The following is a 5655-nucleotide window of genomic DNA, read 5'->3' as shown; positions in this document are numbered from 1 at the left end:
CCTGACTACTCCAGGAACCTCATATAAGTGAAATCATATAATATTTAGCCTTTCGTGACTGGCTCCTTTACTTAGTATAATGTCTTCAAGGTTTATCCATGTTGTAGCTTGTGTTGGAATTTCCTTCCTTTTTAAGGCTGAATAATATTCCATTGTACCTATGTACCACATTCTGTTTACACATTCATCTGTTGACGGACATTTAGTTCTTTCCACCTTTTAGCTATTGTGAATTGTGCTGCTATGAACACCTGTGTATGAGTTTTGGTTTGAACACACGTTTCAATTCTTTTGGCTATATATCTAGGATGGGGAATTGCTGGGTCATATGGTAATTCTGTGTTAACTTTTTGAAGAACCACCAAACAGTTTGAAAGCGGCTATACCATTCTACATTCCCATCAGCAATTGTATTAGTTTGCTGGGGCTGCCATAAAAAAAAAAATACCATAGACTGAGTGGCGCTTACACAACAGAAATTTGTTTTCTTACAGTTCTGGAGACTCCCCAAGATCAAGGTGCCAGCAAGGTTGATGTCTAGTGAGGGTTCTCCCTTTGGGTTGTAGATGGCCACTTTCTCAATGTGTGCTCACATGACCTCTCCTTTGTGCATGTGCAGAGAGAGAACGCAAGCAAGCTCTCTGGAGTTTCCTCTTATAAGTACACTAATCCTGTAACATCAGAGCCCACCTTATGACCTCATTTAACCCTAATTATTTTCTTAGAGGGCTCATCTAATACAAATAAGCTGGGGGTTAGGGCTTCAACATATGAATTTCGAGGGGATACAAACATTCAGTTCATAACAGCAGTGTATGAGGGTTCCATTTATTCCACATTCTTACCAACACTTGTTGTTGCCTGTCTTTTAGATTATAGCCATCCTAGTTGGTGTGAAGTGGTATCTCATTGTAGTTTTAATTTGAATTTCCCTAATGACTAATGATGCTGAGCATCTTTTCATGTGCTTATTGGCTATTGGTAAACCTTCTTAGGAGAAATGTATATTCAGATCCTTTGCCCATTTAAAAATAGAATTATTTGTGCTTTCATTGTTGAGATGCAAGAGTTCTTTATATATTTAGGATATACATTCCTTTTTATCTAGCCTGACAATTTCTGTCTTTTGATGGAAATGATTTATCCATTCACATTTAGCGAACTATGCATCCCCGGTTAAATAAGAAACTTGGTGAACATAGAGCTGACTTGTAAACTTCCTGAACTTAGAGTATATTCTGCAAGCCACAGACAGATCCATAAGCAAAATGTGGAAGTCTCATTGCTGTCTTGAGATGTTTAAACACAATATATGACCAGTCATTCGTTCAGTACTAAACTATGCTAATCCAGGGGTGCCTTGCTGAAGGCTAGGCTTAAACACAAAAGCAAGTATAAATTTTAAAAAGCAACTAAGAGACATCAGTGGTCAAGCACGGCAGAGGAAATACAATCTACAAAATTAATCCAGGCAAGTCACTAAACAAACAGTAATAATAACCACCTCTGGGAGAAAGGTGCAATCAGAATCCAGAGTTTCTGCAATGTATTATCTGAAATATCTAGTTTCAGCAAAAATATATGAAACATGCAAGTAAACAAGAAAGTTATTCCACACACAGGAAAAAATAGAAACTGTCCCTGAAGAGGCCTAGATGTTGGATTTAGCGGACAAATACAGTTATGTGCTGCATAGTGAGGTTTTGGCCAATGATGGACTGCGTATATGATGATGGTTTCATAAGATGATAATATTGTATTTTTACTGTACTTTTTCTATGTTTAGATGTGTTGAGATATACAAATACTTATCGCTGTGTTACACTCGCCTACAGTGTTCAGTACAGTAACATGCTGTACGGGTTTGTAGCCCAGGAGCAATAGGCCTATACCATGTAGCCTAGGTGTGTAGTAGGCTATTCCATCTAGGTTTGTGCACGTACACTCCACAACAATAGAATCGCCTAACAACATGCATTTCTCAGCATGTATCCCTGTTGTTAAGCAACACATGACTATACTTCATTATAGAAAAGCATCTATTTATAAATATGTGCAGAAAACTAAAGAAAACCATGTTTTAAAATTTTTAATTTAAAATTTTTAATTTAATTTTTAATTTAAAATAGAATACAGAATATCAATAAAGAAATAAAAATTATGAAAATAACCAAATGGAACTTTTTCAAAAGTACAATAATTGAAATGAAATAATGAAATGAAATGAAATAATTGAAATGAAAAACTCACTAGAGGAGCTCAACAGCATATGTGAGCTGGTAGAAGAAAAAAAATCAACAAACTTGAGTTAGATCATTAGAGATAATCTGAAGTACAGGACAAAAAAGAATTGGGGAGTCACACATTTTTATAATGAGAAACTATGCTCGTTGAAATGAGCCATTAGTATTCGTGGAGTTAAAGCAGCAGCCTGCATTTCCTTGAACTGCTCAGGCTGTGTGTGGTATAACAGACTTTTGGTTTTCAAACCCCATCTTATGGCCCTTTAATTTTAAGTCATTTGGGGCAGAGCTTTATGGTTCACTCCCAGGAAGGCATCCCATGTCTAGTTCTGAGGTTTCTCATAGAATCTAAACCTCATCTGCAGGCTTTGCTGATCTACCTCACTGTGGTATTAATGGACTTCAACAAAATGTTCAAGTCAGAGCATTCTGAGGAATGTTCCTTAAAAGAAAATGATTCCTGTAAAGCCATCTGTTCCCTCCTCTGGGCTGTTATTCAAGACAGCAAGGCCTAGATTGCCTTTCTTTGCAAGATCCCAATGCCCAGAACAGAGTTTTCCTCTCAGTGAATATTTAAGAATGGATGAGCGGATTATGTGTGACCTCATATGACTGCTGGTCAAAAACACTTTCTTCATTAGAATTTATGATTGTGCAGTCTCAATACATCCATTACTTAAAAATTGTCCTTAAGGGATAGGGTTAATATATGTAATTCTCAAGTTTCTCTTTCAAATACCTGTACATGGACTCCCATTTTAACAAAATATTGTACATGAAACTATTCTAAAGTAGTGGTCTGTGGATTAATTTCTAGGAATAATCATTATACTCAAATACCAATAAATTAAGTAATGAGACATGCCTAAGTTAAATAGGAGTTTTGCTGCTGTTCTTACTTAGAGCTTTAAAAGAAAATAAAATCTAAATATAGGAACATTGCGCATTACTGCAACATTCATTAAGGAAAACAAAACTTCCCATTTTCCCATTTGTCACCCAGAGTAACTAAACGTCTTCAGAGAAGTTAAGTTGCTGTTTTAGCTGGTTTATTACTGGGTCACTTTCCCATGTACTCAGCAGAAGTTCCAAGTTGCTTTCGACATGGACTGGGAGAAGTTACAAGGGTCTTTCTTGACTTGCATAAATCAGGGCTGGTCTGGGTAGAATCAGTCTGATCTGCAAGGTAAGAGACTGTGGTTTGGCACATTTCCCGGCTGGGGGACCTCTGCTTGGTCTGCTGGACTTGGAGGCAGAGAGGGAATCCTCCTAGGATGGCGCTCTGACCCACCTTATGTCCCCACATCCCCTTGATAAAGCCAGGACTGCTGCCATAACCCAGCGGTCTCCAACACCCCCCACTACTCCGTCCTGGCTGCAGACGGGTACCAGTCCACGGCTTGTTAGGAACCGGGCAGCACAGCAGGAGGTGAGTGGAGGGCGTGCGAGTGAAGCTTCATCTGTATTTATAGTCACTGTCTCCCATCACCCCCAGATGGGACCATCTAGTTACAGGAAAACATGCTCAAGGCTCCCACTGATTCTGGGTTATGGTGAGCTGTGTAATCATTTCATTATATATTACAATGTAATAATAATAAAAATAAAGTGCACAATAAATGTAATGCGCTTAAATCATCCTGAGACCATCCCGCCTCCTACTGCCATCTGTGGAAAAATTGTCTTCCGTGAAACCAGTCCCTGGTGCCAAAAAAGGTTGGGGACAGCTGCCGTAACCCATATGGGGGTAGAGGGGACTGAGGCTCAAATAATCAGTAATTAAACCCAGGATGCTGTCGATAGAAGAAGGGTATTGCCCACTCCTGAGCCCACTGGCTATTTGAGGTGAGGGACGAGGGCTACCCTCCTTCACTCTGAACTTCCCTGACTGCGTGCATCACTAGCTCTCTCCCTTTTTTTTTTTTTTTTGAGACAGAGTCTTGCTCTGTTACCCTGGCTGGAATGCCATGGTGTCATCATAGCTCACAGCAACCTCAAACTCAGGTGATCCTCCTGCCTCAGCTTCCTGAGTAGCTGGGACTACAGGCGCACACCACCACACCCAGCTACTTTTTTCTATTTTTAGTAGAGATGGGGTCTCGCTCTTGCTCAGGCTGGTCTCGAACTCCTGAGCTCAAGGGATTCTCCTGCCTCCATGGTGTCATCATAGCTCACTGCAACCTCAAACTCAGGTGATCCTCCTGCCTCAGCCTCCTGAGTAGCTGGGACTACAGGCGCACACCACCACACCCAGCTACTTTTTTCTATTTTTAGTAGAGATGGGGTCTCGCTCCTGCTCAGGCTGGTCTCGAACTCCTGAGCTCCAGGGATTCTCCCGTCTCGGCCTCCCGGAGTGCTAGGATTACAGGCGTGAGCCACAACACCTCTCTCTCTCTTTTGATTTTATTTTTGAGTGAATTGTGTTATTTTGGAGGAAATTGATGAAATAATCAGAGAAAATATTTCTAACACGACAAATGTTGGTGGGTTTGCACTGCATAAGGAATGATGTCTCAGATTGGGAACGGCCTCTAGCAAGGATGCAGTTCTTTCAAAGACCTTGCCTCCTCCCCGTCTTACACAAGCTGTTGCAGAAGGCGTTGGTGTCTTTACTCTACACTTGAGGAACTGGGGCTCCAGTCAAGTGACCTGCCCAAGATTGCCCAAGGAGATCTGGAAGGACTAGCTCCCGTCCAGGCCCTGCCTCTGGCCACGTGGCTTGGCTCTTGGGGCAGAGGGCTTTGGTTTTTTCAAAAGACTTGCCTTGTTCCTCAGTTCCCCTTTCCACTCATTAAGGAAAGCAAGAAAAAGGAAGAAAAAAAAAAAAAGGAAAGGAAAAACCTCTGTCACAAGGCAGAGCTAGTCTCAACCTGTCGGTCACGAGTATTTCTGGCACTTGTTTATTCCTTTGTCCTTTTGACCTCCTGATCCCTGTCCCAACGCGCAGCTGAAGACAATGACTAGACTTGTTTCCTGCTGTTTTCCTTTCTCCTACTTTTTGCCTAACCCACCTCATGTCCCAACATCCCCTGAGACCACTTTTTGAGTTTATGCAAAAGGGAATTTAAAAGGCTATTTTTGGTTTATGCCCAGAAGACAGTACAAGAATTCACCAATGATTGGATTTTTTCCAAATTTCCAAACATTCAAATGTGGCTAAGAACACTGTAGTTCCAAAGTTCTCAGCGAGGAGATTTAAATGTGCTGAGCAATGGTAGCCCAGCTTCATTCTCTTCTATCACATCACTTTTAAGCAACACCCTGGTGCATCGCCGCTGTGTGCTGGATGAAATGAATTTCTCTGTTATGTTTGTTGACGTCTCAAGAAAAGCCAGAAGCCACAGTTTGCTCAGTTCTCTACACTCTATTACGGCAGAACTGGCCCAGGCTCCCAAGCCCTTTTTAGGCCACA

The sequence above is a fragment of the Propithecus coquereli genome, unplaced genomic scaffold (assembly GCF_000956105.1).
Source record: "Propithecus coquereli isolate 6110/MARCELLA unplaced genomic scaffold, Pcoq_1.0 Scaffold519, whole genome shotgun sequence".
Taxonomy (NCBI): domain Eukaryota; kingdom Metazoa; phylum Chordata; class Mammalia; order Primates; family Indriidae; genus Propithecus; species Propithecus coquereli.
This window is presented reverse-complemented; position numbering follows the sequence as displayed.